This window comes from Nelumbo nucifera, chromosome 3 (genome assembly GCF_055504915.1).
Source record: "Nelumbo nucifera cultivar China Antique chromosome 3, China Antique-T2T, whole genome shotgun sequence".
Lineage (NCBI taxonomy): Eukaryota > Viridiplantae > Streptophyta > Magnoliopsida > Proteales > Nelumbonaceae > Nelumbo > Nelumbo nucifera.
In genome coordinates this window covers 51,426,789-51,449,378 of record NC_142651.1, presented here as the reverse complement: position 1 = coordinate 51,449,378, position 22,590 = coordinate 51,426,789, and the positions used below count along the sequence as shown (strand labels likewise).

Sequence of the window (22,590 nt, the reverse complement as noted above, 5' to 3'; positions counted from 1 at the left end):
CGCGTGGCTCGCGATGGGCGGCTTTGGTTTTGGTGTGTTGCTGATCGTTGATCACCATTGATGAGATCAACGGTCACGATTCGATCGGGTGTGATCAAGAGGCACAATTCAAAGTTAGCAGTTACTAACTGTTAACTACTTTTTAAACAGTCACAATGTTTGAAATTGTGACTGTTCAAGGTGTCTTCTCTAAACCAGCACCTACCTTTTCTTCATACCTCTTCACAAATTATTTAAGGAGCATGAATCAGATTCCAAAACACAGAATTTCGAAATTCACTCTCTCTCTCTCTCAGTCTGGTCTGCTACAGTCTCACGGAAGGTTTCTTTGGAGACTCTTTAACTTTGCTGGTTGCAGATTCTCACCCAAGGCTCTGTTGTATCCTGGGAACGAATTTGCCTGTAACCCAACAGCAAACTCAGTAAAACTGAGTGGGAGCAAATAACGTTCTAAAGACAGTGTCTTCAAACGCGCCTCAGAGCTTCTCCTCCAAAGTTACAGTGACCCCATTTTCTCCAACAGGATCTGTTACATGAATCCTTTTTCACCATTCTATTCTAATATTTATATCAGTAATAAAGTAAATTACAACACAAAAATACCAAAATCATATTTTATCATTAAATTGAATTAGAAACAAAATTGATATTAGTAATAAAATAAATCAAAATAACTTCCATGATACATGAAAGTATGAGCCTTAAATGAAAATGTAATATTTAAACCAGCTTTGTCAATAAAAGTATGTTCATGTTATATATAGACAGATGCATATGCATTGTTAATACTATCCAACTCAAGGGTAGAGATAGGATTTTTTTATAGAGGGAGGCCAAAAACTAGTAAGCATAGATAGGGGGCCAAAAGCTAGTAAACATAAGAAGGGGTTCCAAAATATAGGTAAGATTTAAAAGGGTATTATGGGATTTTTAGAGGCATAAGAGGGAGGGAGTGGCCTCCCTCTACCATCCCCTAGATCCGGCCCTAATCCAACTAGGATCGTAACTGGATTGGACTGAGGTGGACTCAAAAGCGAGATCCAATCTGATTACAACTGAATCCGGTCTTTTTGAGATCCAAATCCAGGTTTACATCCCAAATGCCCCCCAAAATGGTGGATGGTGCAAATCCCTTCCTTCTTATTGATTTTTCAAACATTGGTGATTTTTTAAATTAGGTCGCATTTGTTTGAGGTGGAAAATCGAACCGGGATAAATTTTATATCCCAGTTCAATTTTACATGCGTTTGGAAATTGTGTAATTTTATCCCATAAATTGGTGTAAAACTCCACTTTGAATTCTCTTTACACCGATAATCAATGTAAAATATACATCCAAATTATCGAAGTAAAACTCCTCTAACCTTCACGTCTCTCTCCTTCATTCTCCGTCTACTCCATTTCAACTACTGTTTTTCTCTCTCGCCGGCATCACTACTTCTTTGTCAAACATCTGGTAGTTTCTCTCTCTCTCTCTCTCTCTCTCTCTCTCTCTCTCTCCCCCCCCCCCCCCCTAGATCTTTCTCTCTCTCTCTCATTCTCTTTCTTGAAGGTTCGAAGGTCTGCTCATACAGAAGACACTATAAACATCATCGTCCCTATCTCGCAACGAACAAGGTCTACTATAAACATTATTCTGGCCAAATGAAGTCAGATCTATATGTTTGTCACCGGATCTGAGCGAATGTTGCCAATCCGTCTCAGATTTGTTGACAAGTCATCTAAACATAGGTTCAGCAAACAGATCTGGTGATATTTTATCAATCTTATAATGTTTGGAATGTAATGCTCAATGCAACTTGGACATCGCTCTGCCTCTCGGTCACCTCAGAGATTTAGACGTTATGTCCATTCTCCCTTTGGAGCATTACATTCCCAAAACCAGTTTTTCATCTATGACAAATAATTCCATCTAATTTACACCTTAGACAACCAAATATGGTTGGTGTAAATTTGCAAAATCAACCAGTCCCAATTTCCATCGATCATTAAATTGGTTCACATTGCCCATCATGTAAAATTTGAATTTACACCTCAATCAAATGCAGTCTGTGATTTTTCAAAAATCACCAAACTTTGTTGTTTGATAATGATTCTCAAGGATGAATTTTCTTTTCGTTGGAATTAGTATTCAATATGTTGCACTCTCATATTTTAGATACAATCTATGGCTCAAATGGTAAATCCATATCAAAATTACATACAACTGCAGAGATTACAAAAATTCCCCAGAAATGGTGGCAAAAAATGCATGAAATTGCAGAGAAAATGTACAAAATTGCTAAAATAGTAGAAAATTGTAGAAAATATGCAGCAACTGCAGAGAACTACTAGAAATTAGCAGACTTTTGTAGAAAGCTCATGAAAAAAATACCAGAAAATTGTTGATTATTGCAAAAAAAAATGTAGAAATATTATAGAAATTTGCAGAAAAAGGTACAAAATTGTTGAAAATAACCAAAAGGTGCAAAAAAAATGCAGGAAATTGAATGACATTGCAGAAAGCTCTTAAAAATACCAAAAAAAGGCAGAATTTTGCAGAAAACTCATGAAGAATAACATGAATTTGCTGATTAATTCAGAAAATGCAGAAATTTTATCAAAGATGGTAAAAAATGTAGATTTTTGTTATCATTCATAACAACTTCACAACAATTATGGATCCACTCTAGAGCTTCCAACTCAGTTTAGAAGGAGTACAAATACAAATATGTACAGTACAAATACATACAAAATAAAACAAAATGTAAGGTTTTGCACTCTACGTATTTGCATTTGTACTCCTTTCAAACTAAGCCTAAGGCTTTTTTCTGTATTGCATCATTTCTCCTTTCAATCAATAAAAATTTATTCTACGTTTTCTAAAAAAAAATGTTGGTCATATGCAAAAGCCTATATCTCAACAAACAGAAGCACAAAATTTTGATAGGAAGAAACGGAATTATTGCACATGAGCATACTAAGAAAACACTAGCTATTATCATATTACATATTCCTTCTTAGGCATTGGTTTTCTGAAAATTTTTTAGGGAGAAAAATATTTTCAGATCGATTTGGATATGCATAGATTCAGTTACATCTCTAGGATTGACTAAACAATTTACCATCAAACTGGGATTTGGTCAAGAGCCCCTTTGAGTAGAATAACTACTAAAAGCTTAGTTAATACAAAGCATTCAAGCTGGTTTTTACAAACCATTGGGATCAAAATTAAAGATTTTGAAGGTTGAAAAACATATCGGCAGTGAGTTATTCCTTCAAAGTTGAATGGAGCAAGATAGCCTTTAAATCTTGAAAAGGAACATAAAGCATTAGCTTCATATCATTCTTGAACAGGGGAGCTTCTGGCCATCCATTGTAGTGGTGGTTCACCCTATTCAAAACTCAAAAAGAGGGAAAAAGACAAAAAAAAAAAATTATTACTATAACCACCTGTCGTCGGTGATCATTTACAGCGACGAGTGGTTGGTACTCCACGAATAAAGAAGCAAGGAATTGACCGACTTTGGAGCAGCAGTGTATCCTCTCCTTCGTAGCTTTTCTAAGAAAGGTTGGGAAATTAGGGTTTTTCCTGCAAATTGGAGCATACTGGTGATTTTGTGAAGCACTAGATCCAAGGTTTTTAAAACTAAACCGGACAACTAACCAATTAGGGGTCTGGTTCCTGGGTCAAATGATCTGACCATTCCAACCAAACAGATGGTCCGTTCTAATAAAAAATAAAAAATAGTCAAACTGTTGGACGGTTCAAATGGTTTGATTGCTTGGGCCAACGGTTTGCTGACCAAATTAACAACTTTTGGAAAAATAACAGTTCTGGGTAAAAAGGAACCGGTCACCTAACCGGGTTTCTGGTTTTTCTGGTCCAACCATGCAGTCCGGTCCGGTTTTGAAAACCATGACTAGATCACTATCGGTTGGATGCCATGTGATCACTTGAAAAACAATCGGTTGGAAATCGATGAATCACTGGAAATGGTGACCATTTTTTCATGGATTACCCAAAAATTGTCAAAATTGCCTAACCAAACAGCCTTGTAATTGGCGATTCCCAATTTGCTGACGTGATGCCAACATGGCAGCGAAGCAAAATAAAACTTCTTTTGGAAGTGAAGCAAGGTTATGTATTCCCTCAAAAATATACTTTGAATGACTACCCTCCCTATGGAAACATCTTGTGCTAAGGTTGCAATTCTCTCTTTAAAATGGACAAAAATTGTGTTAGACTCAAATGCTCCAGTTATTGTTATTTCAACCTTATTTGTACAATGGGAGCTTTGTTTTCAACCTATTTTGTAATTTGCTTTGATGTGAAAAAGAAAAGCCTAAATATTTTAACCATGGTTTTCAAAACTAGATTGGACCGGACAATTAAATCGGAAAAATCAGGAATCGGTCAGGTGACTTGGTTCCATTTTTCCCCAAAACCAAAATTTTGTCAAAAAATATTGATTTGGTCAACAAACCGTTGATCCGGGCAGTTGAACCATTCAACGGTTTTGATCGTTTTTTAATTTTTTTTTGTCAAAATGGGTCATCTGTTCGGTTCGACCCAAGATCCGGTTTGTTGTCCAGTTCCATTTTAAAAACCTTGATTTTGACATTAAAAACTTTCATCCACTTTACATATTAAAAGCACAAAGCCTAAATAAGAGAAAAATAGGGTTAAAGAGTTTGCTAAATATTTTGACTATGTGTGGTTTGATAGAAAATAAGAAAGAAAAAGAGAGTTAAGGGAAATTTCTCAAGGAATTTATGTTTCTTTGTTAAGAGCTTTCCCTCCTTTTTCTTTCACTATTATTTTCTATCAAACCAAACACAGCCTACTTTGTCCTATCTTGTAAATAAATTAAGAAATATTTCCACCTAATAATTCTCCTTTCCTTAAATTTCTAAAATCCCTAATGTGAAAGTGAACCAATCCATTATTTTGGAACTCTTTTTTTTTCAATACAAAATAGATGAAATTTTTTATAGGCTGAAGTAATTGGGCTATATTTTCATCTCTTTTGCGATGAAAATTGTATTTGCTTTGTCATTTGAAACATATAAAAAGGGATAGAAAACAAAGTAAAAGGAATAGAAATAATAATTAAAATATTCCAATTGAAGAAAATTTTATGAAGAGACAAACGCAGCATAATGAGGAAAACCATAAACAGAGAGCAAAATGTGGAATCTCAACAAGTAAATGATAAAAATTTGAATCTTATTCTTCCCCCTTTTTCCTTGCAATGTAATGCGATTGTACTGATATACAAATTCACCCATTCATGTAAATGGCAGTATGTAAAATCTCTCTCTCTCTCTCTATTTCTCTGAAGTGGGCAGGACACGGGCCAACTGTCAAGCCAAAAGGAAATTAGTTTTTATTTTTTACAAATATATTTTCTAATTTAAAATTAATTAATGAATGTAGTGCCTCTGACTGCACAGCGCAGTGTGGCAGTGTTGTAATATGCTCCGGTTATTTAATGCAGTGATGTAGTGTGGACTGTGGACTGACCGACTGAGGAATGAGAATTGCCCATAACGTAATGATCTTTGGTCAACATTTGAATGTGTCAACGGTTTACTACATTCAAGGTCAAAGATTGACGGCCTAAAAGCACGTGTTAACACGTGCACAAGGATCTCTTTTTTGAATGGTAAAAGTCTCTACTTCCCAAAAAGTAATAGGTAAATCCCAAAATATAAAAAAAGACACTGAGATTCAATCTAGAACGTTCATCAGAAGGACAAGCTGTTCTTCTTCCCTTCTCTGACTTTAACAGCACTTTTCCCAACCAAATTAGCTTTCAAGACTCGAGAGCCGTCGTGCTCGTGCACACGACGACGTGCGTGCAGCTTCGTCGTGTGCATGTGATTGTGCTGGTGAGTGGTGAGTGGTGAGTGGTGACTGCCTGACCGATGATACTACGTAAGCACAGCACCTGACATCAATATTGAATTCTACCGGGCAACAGACACAGACACGTGGTGGTTGCTGAGGATGTCGGTAGCCCCTTATTTTGCGGTTGAGGTTTTCAAACTTTCTTGCCACGTGGCAAGCTTAGTGAAGAAAGTCAGATTAACCATCTATAACATTACCGGTTTCACTCGGCCAAACGAATACATATCTGAACCACATGTTGAGATTTCATTTGAGAGATGTCTGCACTCTGCAACTCCACGCTCCCACAACTAAAACTGCGAAACTGCAAAAATATAATGGCCCATGTGGACCCATTTATTGTATTCGACCCACTCGTCAGTCGCCATCTGTGGTCCTCCTCCCTTCCTCAATTCATCGATCCAAACCGCCCAAATGATTGTAACCGTCAGATTAATGACTTATCCTCTAGGAGGTCATCAAATTGATAGTGAGATGGCAACCACAACGACAATGGCCGAATGGGGCTTAGTCATGACTCATGAGCTGCACACTGCAAGTCAAACTTACTTGTAGACCAGGGCATGTCCGTTTGCGAGTGCTGAACTGAAGGTTCAACTACACTGGCCCAGTTGTTTTTAAACGATCCCCATATATATAATTCAATCAAAGAAGCTGAAATGGACAGTCCTTGAAATCACTGGCTGACAAGTGACAGCCAATTTGGGTTATCTGGATTTTAACCAAACATGTTATATTTTGGTTGCCACTTCTATTTTCAATAACCCACTTATTAAAAAAGCTTGACAGCAACTGAACCAGCTTAACTGAATCTTGAGCTCAACCTACCAAACGGGTTCTAAATCCGGACAATAATGAATAATCCACTCCAATAAACTCTCACGATGACCGGTGTGAACTTCTCCTCCTTTCTATCTTCCCTCACAAGTCTTTCAATCATTCAATAAATTCTGCTGTCTTTGATTGACAAACAAGTCTCATGGACCTTTTACACTCATACTAGAACAACAATATTATATCAAATTAATAAATAAAAGGAGCCCTTAGTACTTAATAGTTTTGCACCGTCGCCACGAGAAGAAGAAAAAGGAATTAGGGCGCTAAGGTCTCTTGATTCACTCACCTCACGGTCACGGGTCCGCGTACCTTCTGAGTTTGTATGTCTGTTTGGCCCTAATAATGATATATAATTGCCAAACACAAAGTCAAATATCAATTAGAATATTTGAATTATCAATTTGGGACACGCCATCATCTGCCGCAGCTGCTTCACTTGATTAGCAAATCTTGACCGTTCTTTTCTCTTCCCCTCTTTTACGCATGTTCCATCATTCAATTGGCTTATAGTGTAAAGGAGACATTGGCCCACCACATAATTATCTATCACTTTCTTGTGGGCCACATAAGTCAGCACAGAGGAATTATTTTTCGTAAAAATAATTAAAGCTACACTTATTCTGTATCCACTGTCATGTATGAAGTATGGAACTAAGATCCAAAGTTTGTAGTATGAACAATGAAGTTTCAACATCAATTGGGATTCTGTTTCTTACTTTATTTGATTTGGGTTAGGCACCCTTTTCTTCTTTGGTTTGATTTTTGGGTTTCACTGTCCCAAATGCTTGATGTGATGTGAACTAAGAATTGTATGTTTTTGAAAGGAACCGTCAGGTTCAATGCTCTGGACTTAAAAGGGTGACACCCACTTTAACTCAAAACAGCCTTGATTCCTCCTTGTGTCCCACCCTCTCTGTCTCTCTCCCTCTTCCCTCTGAGTAGCTCTGTCCGGTGACTCCAGTCCTCACGCAAATTTTTTTTTTCTCCACCATGTACTGACACACAGAGAGACTGTCGGTTCTGTTACTTTCTTTAACTTGTTTTCTCGTGTATTCGGTTTCGAGTCTTTGACTTTTCATCAGAAAATACAATACAGAACAGTGGAGCCTTTGGACCCACTTCATTACAATTATCTGCTTCAATCATCATTCTTGCTTTCTCACGAGAAATTGCTCCGAAATTCTCAACTTAATTAGAAGATGATTCTCTTTCTCTCTCCCCCATTGGAAGCTCTGGAAATTAATCTCCATTACTGCTCTTCACAACAGGGTAGGTACCAGCCGTTGATGGGGAGCTTCAAATCATTTAATCAGGTACCAGCCACATGATCAAAATCAAATGAACAGAATCTATAAGAGCCATTGGATCGAGTACCCATTTGATAATGAGAAACCAAAATTCTAGAATTTAGACTTCACTAGACAGATACTGTAATATTTTAATGTACGTTGGTTGCGTTACACATAAAATATCGTGAGAATAACCAAACTACCATGCTGTGCACTGGAGGAAAAAAAAATCGATTCAAACAGCTGTGTCATTATAATATTCCAGAAATCTGAATTTTTTTTTTCCTCGTTGATATACAAAACGCGAGAAGACGACCAGCCAGGGGGAATCTCTTTAGCTTTATCAATCCTGTATACTCTGTATTCTTCTCCTTCTTAAAAGTTGAAAAGAAACAACCTTCTCAATCCCCGGAAAGATTGTGTCTCTGTCTACAGTTTTTCTCATTTAATCCGCTTCTTTTCAGCAAGTCCCTTTGGTGTTTTGTCTTTCCATCTCTTTCATCCTTTTTGTGTATGCAAGTTGGGAGAATTACAGGTCATTATAATGCCATTCCCTCAAGTTTCCTCATTAATTATATATATGTAGGATATCCTTCTTTCTGAAATGCTAAGAAACCCTTTTGCTGTCACAGCTTTAACCAACCTCTCTCTTGCTCTTAGAATTACGTTTAATGGCCTCCATTTCAGTTTTTCCATTCTCCCACCTGGGCAAGTAGGTTTATTTCGTTTTCTTCTTCCTTTTTCTTTCTTCCCCTCACAACCTTCAATCATCTCTCCGAGTTTTTTCTTCCTTTTTCCCACTATTATGATTCTTTCTGTTTCGAGATCTTAGAAAACCCACCAATCAATCTGATTCCTTCTGCAGCTCTGCTTCAACCAAAATCCTCTGCTTCTCTTTTTAAGACCAGTTTGATTCTCTTCTTTGATTTCTTATGGATCCAGGACATGGATATTTGTTTGAGCATGTCCAAACTCCCCCTCTTATGGAAAACCAAGCAAACGTGGTTTATCATCCCTCCTCTCCTTCTTCAGACACGAGCTTCCCCATCTTAGCCATTGCAATACTAGGAATCCTGACCACAGCCTTCTTACTAGTGAGCTACTATGTCTTTGTGATCAAATGCTGCTTGACTTGGCACCGTTTTGATCTCCTGAGACGGTTTTCTATGTCTCAAGCTCGAAGACATGAAGACCCACTAATGGCCTACGTTCAAGCGACAGAGAACCGTGGTCTTGATGAATCTCTGATCCGTGCAATACCAGTTTTTCAGTTCAAAAGAGGAGGAAAAGGTGAAGAGAAAAGTTACTTCGACTGTGCAGTTTGCCTGAATGAGTTCCAAGAAGAAGAGAAACTAAGAATTCTACCCAATTGTGCCCATGCATTCCACATCGATTGCATTGATATATGGCTCCAGAGCAATGCCAATTGCCCTCTCTGCCGATCAAGCATTTCGACAACAGCCCGGTTTCCGATTGGTCAAATCATTGCCCCCACCCCTTCTCCCCAAGATCCACACCCATTTACAGAGACTCTCATGGGTGGTGATGAGGATTTTGTAGTAATTGAACTGAGGAATGAAGAGAATGGAGGTCAAACAGCTCACAGGCATCAAGAATCAGGAAGTTCAGGGGAGCTTCTGGGCCCAGCCCGAGAGGTTAGTCCTTCACCCAGGAAATTTGAGCAGAAATTTCTGAACAAGAAACCTAGGAAGTTCCATCATATTACAAGCATGGGAGATGAGTGCATTGATGTCAGGGGAAAAGATGATCAGTTCTCAATCACACCCATCAGGAGATCTTTTTCCATGGACTCTTCGGCTGACAGGCAGTTCTACCTCTCTGTTCAAGAGATCATACGGCAGAACAGGCAGCCCAATGAAGTCAGTCCTAGTGAAGGTTGTAGCAACAGAATCCGCCGGTCGTTCTTTTCGTTTGGCCATGGCAGAGGATCTAGAAGCGCAATTCTTCCTCTCCAATTCGAGCCCTAAGGCAGAGAAATTAATCTTGTTTTCCACTTTTCTTTTCATCTTTTGTTTTCTGAGATATAGATATTGGAATTAGGAAGCTTTAAGGAATAGTTTGTGATATAAACAAGACTAAATTGAGTGTATAGAAAAAATTGGATTTTTGGGTGTATCTGGCATGAGATTAGAAGCTTGTCAAGTTTGTGCTAATTGAATCATGAACATGATTATAAGCATTAATGCTTAAAGCACTCTCTGTGGATAAGGCCTTTTCCTTTTAAATTCCAACCTTTCCATGAATGATATTAATTGATAATTGTGGTTGATCCCTTTCTCTCCCCTTTACAAGGGCATGACAGAGAGAGAGAGAGAGTACTGCACTAGAAACTATAAGAATGGAGGGTCCCCCTCATCAACTACTTCTTTTGTCTCGACTAATGAGTCATAGTTTGGTGAAGGGCAGAATTCATGATTGATGATTTTGTATACGTATCTGCAGTGGTTTCTAGACCAAAACGAATAAAAGTCTGGTTTGGTAGGCGAAAGGAACCAAGGACCAACTTTTTCCCTATGGTTTTAAATTCTTGTAATATGAAAAGAAATTTAAAAAAAAAAAGGAATTTGAAGTTTCGAACTACCCAAAAAAACAGAAATTGGAACAATAAATAAGGGAAAAAATTAATGTAAAATCTGTTGTGAGTTCAAAAACAAAGAACCCAAAAATTCCAACCAAGAAAATGTTGAAAATATTTGGTCAAAACTGAAATTAGAGGAGGACAGCTAATTGCTCTGGGTCTGTTTTCTGTGAGAATCCTGGGGAAGATCGCAGCAGGAGACCCATAACCGAGGCCAAAACCAAATTCCTCTTTCCATTTGTTTTCTTGGTCAAAACTGAAAACAAGAGCGCAGTACAATTTTTTATTTCTTGGGTAATAAGCCAGTAACTAGGAACAGGGTATCGTAGTAGTACTAATACCTTTAATGGACTACTGCTTGAGAGTTGTGGTGTATGGCCATATTTAAGCAGCCCTGAGCCCCTGACTGAGGATTAGGTCCAGCTGGGTTTCAGGGAAAGGAAACAAAATACAACAAAACACGAAATAGTGAAGTTTACGATGATGAGATATGCAACCTCTGCTCAGTGAAGAATGCTCAGTAAAGAATAGTAACGATGAGGACAGCTCTGTTTCCAGGGATAGCATATGAGTGATGACTGATGAGTCGGTAAAGAAAAAACAAATCTCCATGAGTAAATTTACTTGATTTCAACTTTTAAGTGCAGCTCCTTCGAGGTATCGGCAACTGGGTTTCATGTCTCACTTGTTGCAGAGTTGCATATATAAATAATGCATTTAGCTCGCTCTCTTTGAGGTTACAGTACGTAATCGATAGGATTAAGAAGGCTTAAACCCAGAACTCTAGATTTCTACTGTTACATACAGATGCAGAAGCTCTGCTATCGAAATAATATTTATTGATTTTAATCTGGGGACTCAGGAGCTTGTGTTCAACTCATCACCTATTCGGTTCCTTGGTGAGCAAGCAACCAGCTTAGCCTCGCGTTGTGTCCACGTAGTGCACCATAATCAAAGATGATGCCCCCAAGGTAGGAAATGAAGAAATACCAGGTATCCTAATTTGATTTGCTCTCTGTTCTTTAGTGAGTTCAGCTTGCGTTAGGGCCATAGGGACAGGTGCCAATGGATCGGATCATCCGATCCGAGATCCAATTGATCGAATTCGGATCACTCATGTTCGGATCTTTGGATCAGATCGGAATAATAGGTTCGCATTCGGATCACCCCTTATCCAATCCGATATATTATATTTACATATATATATTACTTATTTTTTTATAAAAATATGTATATATATGATGAAAATAATTAAAAAATACTTATATTTTTTGTTTTTATTCTATTTAAATTAATATATTTTATTTTTCTTTTAATAATTTATTAATTTTTAAAGAAAACAAGTTAGATCGAATCAGATCCAACTTACCGATGGGATTCGAATTCAAATCAAGTCTTATCATATCCGGTCAGATCCGACATAAACAGTATTGGATCCATTTAAATATACTCTAATTCAAATCTAACCCAATCCGTTTGCATCCGTAAGGGCCCATACTTCAATCTGACTGGGAAGACCGATTAGTCCAATCAAGCTCGATCCAAATTGATTCATGCATTATGTCAATTGGAGATATAGGGTCGGTTTCAGTTTGATTGTATGTAAACTGATCATATTTTAAATTTAAATTTTTTTAATAATACTACTGCAATTATTAATTAATTTTATTGTTTTAAATATTGGGTCGAATCAAATCATATTTCCTTACTTAACAAATTAGTTCTAGGCTGTATTTTGAACCGATTAACCAAATTTATAAATTGATTCAAATGGATGCATCTGAATTGGCTGGTTTTTACTAATAATTAATCGGTTTCAAGTGGCCAATTCCTTAATCTAATTAAATCAATTCAATTAACCAAACAGCCTACAATCAAACCGGACCAACCCATAAATACCCTTAAATCAATGAAAGACTTTGGGTGGGATTCAGCTTTCTTTATATATCCAGAAATTGAAACCAACCAAACTCTTCAAAAATTGCCAAACCTTAGATTCCAAAATTGACATGGTTTTGGAAGCATTCCAAAATTGATAATATTCCCTTCGATTCAGGAATTGAAAATTTGGAGTTTTCCGTAAACCAGTTTCTATCTTCGTAGTCGTAGGTCCCATTACCCATTACCCATTACATTTGCGCTCTTGTGATGTTTTGTTGATGTTATATGTGGGACCTGCTTGAGAACAAGGAGAAATGGTTCACGTGCAAGTGTGCAACGATGTTTTCTTGGTCTTGATGAATTAGGGTGCAGCAGAACTTTTGCTGGGCCATGACTCTATTGGTAAGAAAATTCATTGGGTCCATTGGATAGAGGTTTCTAAGGGTAAAAAAAAATGAGAGCTTATCGGTATATGGACGTATGTATGTGTTTTAGAGAGACTAGATGTTTTTTTTTTTAATTTAATGAAAAGAAAAGAGACCCTAAATGTTTAATCTGGCCTTATTGAAGATTGGGGGCTAGATTTGGAGCCAAGTCAGACTCTTTGTGGACCTGGGTTTAATATCACAATAACTATGCATAAAAGATAAAACCCTGAAAGTACTGGCTTTTTCACCTCACATTTGGAATTAAGGTTTTGAAAACCAACTCGGAACTAGAACTGTTTCGGGTCAATGGTTTGACTGTCCTCTTCCAATGGACAGCCTATTCCAACTTAAAAAAAAAAATGGCCAAAACCATTGAACAGGTTAATGATTTATCTACTCAGCGGTTTATTGATCAATTCAACAGTTTTTTATCAAGGACAAGGTTTAGAGTAAAACAGAACCAGTTGCCTGAACAATTTTCAAGTCGAATGGTCCGATCGTCCGAATCAATGATAATTCAAAAACACTGTTTAGACTTTGGAACATCATTTCTCCATAAATGTAACATAACATACAAGAGATGTTCTGAATGTGCAGGTGGATGTCAGGGTGTGTACAAAGTTTTGCGGAAGGGAATACAGACTTGAATTATAAAGCCAATCATTTTCTTATGGGTGGATGGCAATGGTTTTCAGAATTTATGTAGAGTTTTGTGGGGAGTAAATTCGGGCTCAGTTTATAATGTCAATATTTTCCTAAGGCTCGGTTTGGAAAGAGTATAAAGACAAATATGTACAGTATATATACATACAAAATATAAGGCTTTGCATTCTACCTATTTGTATTTGTATTCCTTCCAACTTGGGAGACAAATTTGGGTCATGGTGCTTTCTGGCGATGAAAATTAAAACATCCTAAAGGGTAGGGGCATACCAAACAAGGGATGTTTTTGAAGCTTTTAAGATTGATGATCCAAAACCAATTATAGTATCCGGCATCATTAAAAAGGATGTGGTGATCTTATTAATCAATGACCACCAAGGGAGGTAAGAAATGAAATCCTTAAGGCCCTGTTCGTCTTTTTGTAACTTATTTACCCAGGTAAAGTGCATTTACCCATGTTCTTTTATTTCTTATGTAAATAAGGCAATGACCATTTTAGCCATAAAGATCAATTATTAAAAGGGGTATTTCTATCCCATTCAAGTATTGGCAACTTTCTCCCACGAGGAAAAGTTATTTACCCACCTAGGGGGTAAGTGATGCCTAGGAAAATAAACTTTCACTAATCTCCACATAAATATGAAAGAAGAACATGGGTTTCTTGGTCAATGGGAATCAAAATCCCATTGACCAACTTTCCCTCCTCTAAAATCCAAAAAAAAAAATGCCCCCTAAAATCTGCATCCCCGATCTAATTAGGTTGATGAATTGGTTTGGATCTTTTGAAAGGAATGAGAAATTAATTCCCAGTTTGCTCAAACATATCATGTTGTTAAGAGGTTAGAGACTTAGGCCCTATTCACTTTTTGGTAAGTTACTTACTCGATTAAATGCACTTATTCGGGCAAGTGTTTCCTAAGAAAGATTTACCCTGGTAAGTGCATTTACACGTGTTCTTTTATTTCCCATGTAAATAAGGCAATGACCATTTTAGTCATAAAAATCCATTATTAAAAGGGGCACTTTTGTCCCATTCAAGTGTTGGCTAGGTAGGAAAGTTATTTACACACCTAGGAGATGGGTACAATACGCAAGAAAATAAACTTTCCTTGGTCCCCACATAAATCCGAAGAAAGAATATGGGTTTTGATGGTGTGCGATTTGGTTGCTCCTATCTAGATGGCAGTTCGGACGTTAGTTACTTAGTTGTTCGATCAAACTACAAGGAAGTAGAACTCAGAGAACCCAGGGTGGCTCACTCGGTGTGGTCACTCCGATGCTTAAGTCAATACTTAATGATTGCAAGCTAAAAGTTTGTGAGTAAGATAGCTAGAATGCAAATAATCGCATGTTCCTGGGTTACGGGGGATGGTGCCCCTATATAAGTGAATTGCCACGAGTCTCACGAAACCACCTCCGAGATCCTCGGCCCATGCTGTTAGGAGTTCGTTCCACAATAGAAGGTGGATATCGTGCTATCCGATAAGGCTTATCGAGTATGTCTGATCCGGGCGAGATGAGGATAAGGCCTACAGTCGTACAATGTGATCCTGAAGAGCTCGGAGACAGCGGGCATGCTTCTAGAAGTCTGCTACATGTCACCTCAGTAGGTTGGAACATCTTGAGCTACTCGGAGCTCAGTCTTTGCCGAAGTGCCTCGAAACACCCGAAGTGACCTAGCCCACTGAGGTGACAAGAAATGCTGAGTCACAATCCAATCAGCAGGTCGCATCCACGTGTACGCTATGTAGTAGGTCAGGCCAAATCACCCTTCATATTCACCAAATTCAACAGCTTAGGTAAAATACTTAGGTCTCCCCTTATATTTCACGTAAATACTAAAAATATTCCCTCACTTTTTAAATTGGACCTAGACCTCGACAAAAGACCTCTTTCTTTTAACTCTCCATTAGGTTGTATTTGGTTTAAAGGAAAAGGTAGAGAAAGAAAGGACCTTTAATATAATATCACGTGCAGTTAAATGTATTTTAAAAATCAATTATATCCTTTATTGCCTCTTCTTACTTGATTGTGTCTTACATGGACACAAACCTCTCTTCACCGGCAACCTTGAAAAAAGGACATTGTTTATAAAAAATAAAATAAAATAATTACTTTTTTTTTGTTGCAAATGTATACAAACAAATGTGAATGTGGAACATACCTTTTACGGTTAAATTTCTAATTTCAAATTATTTTTAAATAATTTACAAGTATAAAGATAGGGGGATTAGTGGATAGATGCAGTTCTGTCAGTGGTCAAATTTTCATTGTTCTAAGGATGAAGATAAGCAGATTTTTCTCTAAATTAATTAAAAATCGATTTAATTTCAAATTTAAACGGGGTATATTAGTTGTTTTCCTTTCTCTCTTAGAAATAACAGTTTATAAATATGAGAGAGGAGATTTAAGTCTAATTTAAAAAGTGAGGAGATGTTTCAGTATATAGGTGAAATATCAGGATAGGTCTAAGTTTTTTTACTAGAGCATAAAGGATGCACATTAGCAACCCCCCACCCCCAATAGAAGCAATAATCCTCTACCTGGATCTTAAATAAAAAGAATATACCAACACCAACCGCGTAGAATATAACTTAACGAGATAGAAATCCCGAGACATTCTACTATATCTGAATCTGATTACTGACTATATTCTATTCTAAATCACTAAGAAAATTATTTAATACTCACTTCATGAGTTTTCAAAACCTTCAGGGAGTAATTGTCCAAAACATACCTTCCTTAAGCATTTAATTATTTTGCATGAACAAACTCTATCTGAATGGCCAATCAAGTTTATTAAATATTTTTTATGACAAAATTATCTTTAACATGGGTCCAGGCCCACACTAGACTCGTAAATTTTAGAGTTGGGCCTGAACCTGACTCAACCCACATATATTTAAAATATATGTACACAATTATTATATTCGAGTAATCACAGGTAGTTTTATCATAAAAAAATATTTAATAAGGTTGACTTGCCAATTTAGGGATTGTTTGGCCATGTAAAATACTTAAATGCCTAGGTGGATCACTTCTATTAATGCTCACTAACAATGATTTAACAGAAATTTAACAAAAGGTGAGTTTTGGACAATAAAATTCACTAATAAGGTCCAATATATGGGAAGGTTTACCGAAAAATATATAAATGGGAAAAATTTATGTCTTGCGTTCCACAGCTCGGGCTATATACAGGCTCTCGGCAATCGGCATGATCATTGATACGTTACTCCTAATACATTCTTTCAAAAACCAATCACAAAAGGTGGGATCTGCTCCTCACATAGGAAGCCTCACAACGACCTCACGCAGGCATATCTCATCATGCATTGAGAACATCTCTCACACACCGAACCTGAGCAGTGAGAACCACCAACGCTGTTTACATGTGGAATCACCGCCGTGGTAGATACCTCATACCTTGATCAGTCTCCGCTAGTCCTTCCCTCACATCTTTCTTGTGCCTCGCTCCCACCTCGTTTTCGGCAATGGTCCTCTGCCCCTGGCTGCAATAAACCAGCAACAGATCTTGTCAAAGGGGTGGAACTGGAAAGTGGAAACCATTATATGCTTCTGACACTACCCACAAGACACTAAAGCCAGCCTTGCATAGGCAACTTCTAGCCGTGAATGACAACATACTACAAGTACGGGAGAAATTCCCGATGTGTGGCTGCAGTGTGTCGTGGGTAAATGTATGTAGGTAGCCAGATCCGAACGCCAAGGGATGGAGTGATGTGATGAGATGAGATGAGAGGGATGGGGAGTACCTCCGATGTCTTTGTCGGAGTGATCGTCTTTGCCGGAGTTCTCGCCATTAGTTTGGATGGAGTGCAAGGGTCACGTTTTTTTGCTGCACAAAGATAATATATTACTGCAGATTATCAAAATAAATGTATCCAGAATGTCCCTTGAGTCTCTGACCAAGGAGAAATATCAAAGCCTCTATCAACAGACAAAAAATACCAAACCAGACTCAGTAGATAAAGCTTTAGCAAACTGTGCCATTCTATGAGCAGGGCTATTTACATAATATGAAGTCTAAAAGGCCCGACTACTGCAACAAGAGACCTAACTTTAGCTAACAGAGACCAGAGATTCGAAGCTCCTTGACTTTTAGTCTTCAAAGCCAAAATAACATACAGCATCCAGAAAGATGATAACATTTCTCCATTGTCTGCGTTTAGTCCAAGATAGTGCTTTGAAGATGGCCATCAGCTTCTTGTCTGGGCAGACTTTAGTAATCTTGACTTCCTTAAACTTGGAAGCATGGTCCTACTCCAAGTTCATTTCTACATTGTACAATAATATACAACTCAGAGAATGTGCTCATTTTACTACATATTCCTTATTGTCTAAGGGTAATTTGATTTTTCTAGGGACCTAGAAATGAAATTTATGCACCTTTTCACTGATACAATTGAAGCCTGAAGGGAGAGAGACAGAAAGATAGAGACAATCTAAACATGGTAAAATCTTGGGAATATATTGATAATTTCCCATGAATATCTAGGAAGGTTTGACTATCTTCAACAAAATATCTCTCAGCCTACAACATGAAATTGTTGTTGTTTTTGTTGTTGTTGATGATGGTGGTACCGTATGGCCTTTCATAGACCAAAATAGAGTAATTTTACTGATGCTTCCAATCCCACCTAAGTGGGATAAGACTGATGATAGTAATACCAAACACTAATTTTCAGTAAGAGAGGTTTCACACTCTATTCTCCTGGATAAATTTATATTAGGAAATCTGTTGCTGAGATGCATAGAAATGAGTTTTCAATGTATAAACTAAAGCTAAAAATGCTATAACTATTAATGCACAACTACTACCACCACTATAACATAAAACACAGCCTTAGAGCAGAATGAGGGAATAAGTAGGTGCTGCCAACCCACCTAAACGGGTTAGAACCTATGATACCCAGATACATGTACGAGGGTGCCATATCATGTTGGATACTTCAAATTTTAGGTAAATTTCATATCTATACTGTATCCAGGCATGTCCTTTCTGTATCTGGATAAAATAGGTTGGGACAGGTTAGGATGTGATTTTTTTTTGATAAATTACAGAAGATTTTCATTAATCAAGTCAAACTGATTACAAAGCAACCATCATTAAAACAAGTAAACTTTATATAACAGAAACAAATTCCCCACACCCCTACCAAGAAATCTTTTCTACGAAATTACAGCCCAGTCCAGGGCAACCCCATAGCAGAGAATCCCTCCCCACTCCATCTCTTGCTAAAGAATCTGCTAACATATTTGCGCTTCTAGGGATCCAATTGAATGAGGCATTCAGAGAGGACCCTAGTGAGATAACCATCCTTACCAAAGCCTTAAATTCCCAAGGCATTTGTTTCTGACCTTTCATCTAGCAAATAACACATGACAGTCTCCCTCCACTATTACATCTCTTAACCCCTGTTGTTGCAGAAATTTTAAACCTTGTATTTGAGCCATCAATGCTGCTCTCAAAGACTTCCCTTGTCCCACTGGGCCTGAAAAACTAAGCATAACATTTCTGACAACACTCTCTACACTCAATAGCCCCGGATTTCTAATACAACACCCATCAAAATTAAACTTGATTTTCCCACAATCTGGTGGACTCCATTGCATCCCTCTTACCTGTTTACTTCTTTGGAAACCCACCACTGTTTACCAGTCTCTAATCAATTATTAAAAGGTACATCTTTAAATTCTGTTGCCACTAAATCCCAATGCACCACTCTTATCTTTGTGGGTTTATCGCCTCCTCCACCTGTTTGTACTTCTCAAACAATGTTGCATTTCTCTTATGAGTCTGCTCTCAGAGACTGGTGGAGATGTGATGATTATCAGATTTTTAGGATTAGTATTAGCAATCACTAATTTACACAAATATTGGATTCATACATAAGCTGCTTTCCATAAACATAAGAAATATCTATTGGTGAGAAAGAAAAAAGAGATTTGGCGTCCACATTGCTAAATCTTGGACAATCACCCCATAAAGTCAATGCTGACCTACAAAGCTTCATCTTGGACAATTCAAGGTTGCATCCAAGTCCATATTCTCAGAAATATTGCAAGTCTAACTTCAACTCTTGATTAACAGCATTTGACTAATTCAAGGTTGCATATCTAAGGCACAAACTAGTGGAATTTCTCAGATTTCTTTTCTAGGAAATAAAGTACCCTCTCTCCATAAATCAATCTCTCTCCCTATGTCAAAGAAAGACAAGTTATTTGAAATTTGAAAAGCATCCCCAATGGAGTGCTATCTGTTCTGTGTCATCTCCCTATTCCTCTTCCAGATGTTTGGTCCACCTTTAGAACAACTTAATTTCTTTGGAGTGTTGGAAGAAGATAAGGCTCTAATATATGTGACAATTGACCAAAAGCACGAGTCCCCAAATATGAACTAACGAAGGAGGTTAAGAGGAGGTTGTGATTTTGGTGCCCCCATAATTCAATGTACTTCAACCTGGTACCCTGTAACTTACCACATATTACATATACACAGATTACTAGGATCCACCATTGGATGAGTAAACCATAAGGTTGTGCAAGTGAAAAAAAACGTGATTACAGTACCGAATTTTTAGCTCTGAAATTTGGAAAAGAAAATTACTATACATAAAATCACCCTCATGTTTTCTTGAATTTTAGCAGCAACCATCCTTACACATGGCACCTACCAGATAACACTTTTTTCTTCGAACGCCTAGATTTTTCTTTACAAACCATAGCTTCTAGACCTCCATAAGCAGCAGTTTTGAAATACTTGTACCTGCTCTCTCTATTTTAAGCCTGAATGCACCCATATGCCATCCCTATTCTAATCAATACAGTCAAAGCCCTATTATATATACTATATCCCAGTTTATATAATTTTTCCTTCTTCGAGAAAGATGAACTTCTCATATAATGGCTCTCTTCAAATGTTTCAGGTCCATGGGCATCAGGGCATCTCATCAAAGAAGGTAAGCAACTAATGGCTATAAATATGGTATAATTTGATTAGAATAATAGCAGAAAATAGAAGGAAAAAAGAGAAGAATATAGGAGAGAAAGAGAAGAAGAAGAAACTACCTACTGAGCTCTATATAGTTCAGTCTATTAAACAAAATGAGCGGAATTTTCAGAGATTTTACCTCTCGAAAGTAGAAACTACCTTTTAAATGAGAAAAGGAATTTAACTTGCCAAATTGCAATACAAAATCTGTTGTATCCTCTAATTTAAGGGATCATGAATCGGCTAGCATAACTCAGAAATGAAAACAAATCAATTAAAAATAAAACTTACCTTGCTGTGGTCTGGTCAGGTTTGCAGCGAAAAAACTGGGGAGTAATGAAAAAATAAAGTGTGAGAGAGAGAAGGAGAGGAAGAAGAATAGGAAATGGGAGAGAAAAAATCAACAGAGACTTACCTTGTTGTCACCGTCACCGGAGTTTCGGTTCTGAATTTCAGATCACTACTTTGAACTCCAGCTGCCGAATGAGGGAGTAATGAGAGAGAGAGAGAGTGAGGGTTAGAAAGTTGGAATCGGGTTGGGAGAGGTTTGAGGGTTTTTTTGTCATTTTGGTTTTTTATGCGAAAGAGCAGGAATGAGATTCCTGATCCGGGGGGTGGGTCAGGAATGGCCATTCCCAAAAATGGGGGATTGCCATTCCACCCGAAATAGGAATCGGATTCCGATTCCGCCCAACCAAACGCCTGGAATTGGAATGGACCATTCCGATTCCGATTCCGATTCTAGACCCCTATTACTGCAAACCAAACGGACCCTCAATATGTTCAATAATTTCAAGATGAAAATTTTTCTTTTAACTTAATTTCACCCCATTGCCCATTATCTCTCATTAAATCTTTTAATTTAAGTTGAGACAGCCAATGGAACTGGGCCCCAAGGCATTCTATATCTGACATTCAATTTGATTCAAGGAACATGACAGATGGCACGAGAATCATTTTGCTTTATCAAATATCCCACTTCAATATGGAATTTAAGCAAAACTCGAAACCAATTTCCAAACAAAAGCATTGCTACTTACCTTTAAAGAAAACAAACTTGAATTCTTCAAATATTTAGCTTTCCACAATGAACCCAAATAGATTGATCCTCAGTGAGAAATCTCCAAGATAATTTCTCCAAGAATGCTAAATTAACAATTTCTGATTTCCTAAATCCTAATCCTCCTCCAGATTTTGGACAGCACAGTTTAAACCAGGAACACCATCTACTCTTGTGGGTACCCTGAGATCCATTAGACCACCAAACTGCCTTTGAACTTTACCAATAATCTGTAAAATCTTTTGAGGCAGTTGCATAACCAACATACAATGGAGAGGAGCTGACTGCAAAACTGATTTGATGGGCACATGTTTACCTGCTTGTGAGATTGAGTTTGCTTTCAGCCTTTCAAGTTTGTTCTTCAGATTATCCAAAATAAACTGCAGAGGCTGAGACCTATTCTTATTAAAATGTAAAGGCAAACCCAAATATTTGTTAGATTTATCTAAAATTTTCATTGAGTCAGCCTCTAATCATTCTTTGACATGGAGGATGTACAGATTTTCTACACATTATGCCAGAATTATCAAAATTAATTCTTTGACTCAACAGAAATTGAAAATCCTCCAAAATTAATTTGAGATTTGCAATCTCATTTCTATGGGTCGGGCTGTCTTTGATATGCCAATCAGTGAGATCCTTAGCAGGGGTCAAAACCTGGGCATGTTGGGGCAGTCTGAGAATTCATCTGAGTGGGTGATCATAGTGACAAGATCAGCCCCTTTGTCGGACAAAGGTAATGATCAGGAATGCACTATCTCTGATGGAAACCAAACTGCCGGCAGTTGATTTCAATCGTTGGAATTTTGTTTTGCAAAATTTATATATGATATATATATATATGTACGGTTTCAAAATGTTTGCAAATGGTTTTAATTCCCGGGATCCATGTGAGTGGAGAGTGCGGCACTGTTCCTTGCAGCCA

At 37.5% G+C, this 22,590-nt stretch overlaps 1 pseudogene across 1 annotated transcript; it reads left to right on the top strand.

Annotated features, from left to right (window-relative positions):
* The first annotated feature begins 8,215 nt into the window (after positions 1 to 8,215).
* On the top strand, positions 8,216 to 10,221 carry LOC104600856 (RING-H2 finger protein ATL16 pseudogene; annotated as a pseudogene). Its single transcript, XR_016083651.1, has one exon. The product of XR_016083651.1 is annotated as an RING-H2 finger protein ATL16 pseudogene (transcript).
* The last annotated feature ends 12,369 nt before the right edge of the window (positions 10,222 to 22,590 follow it).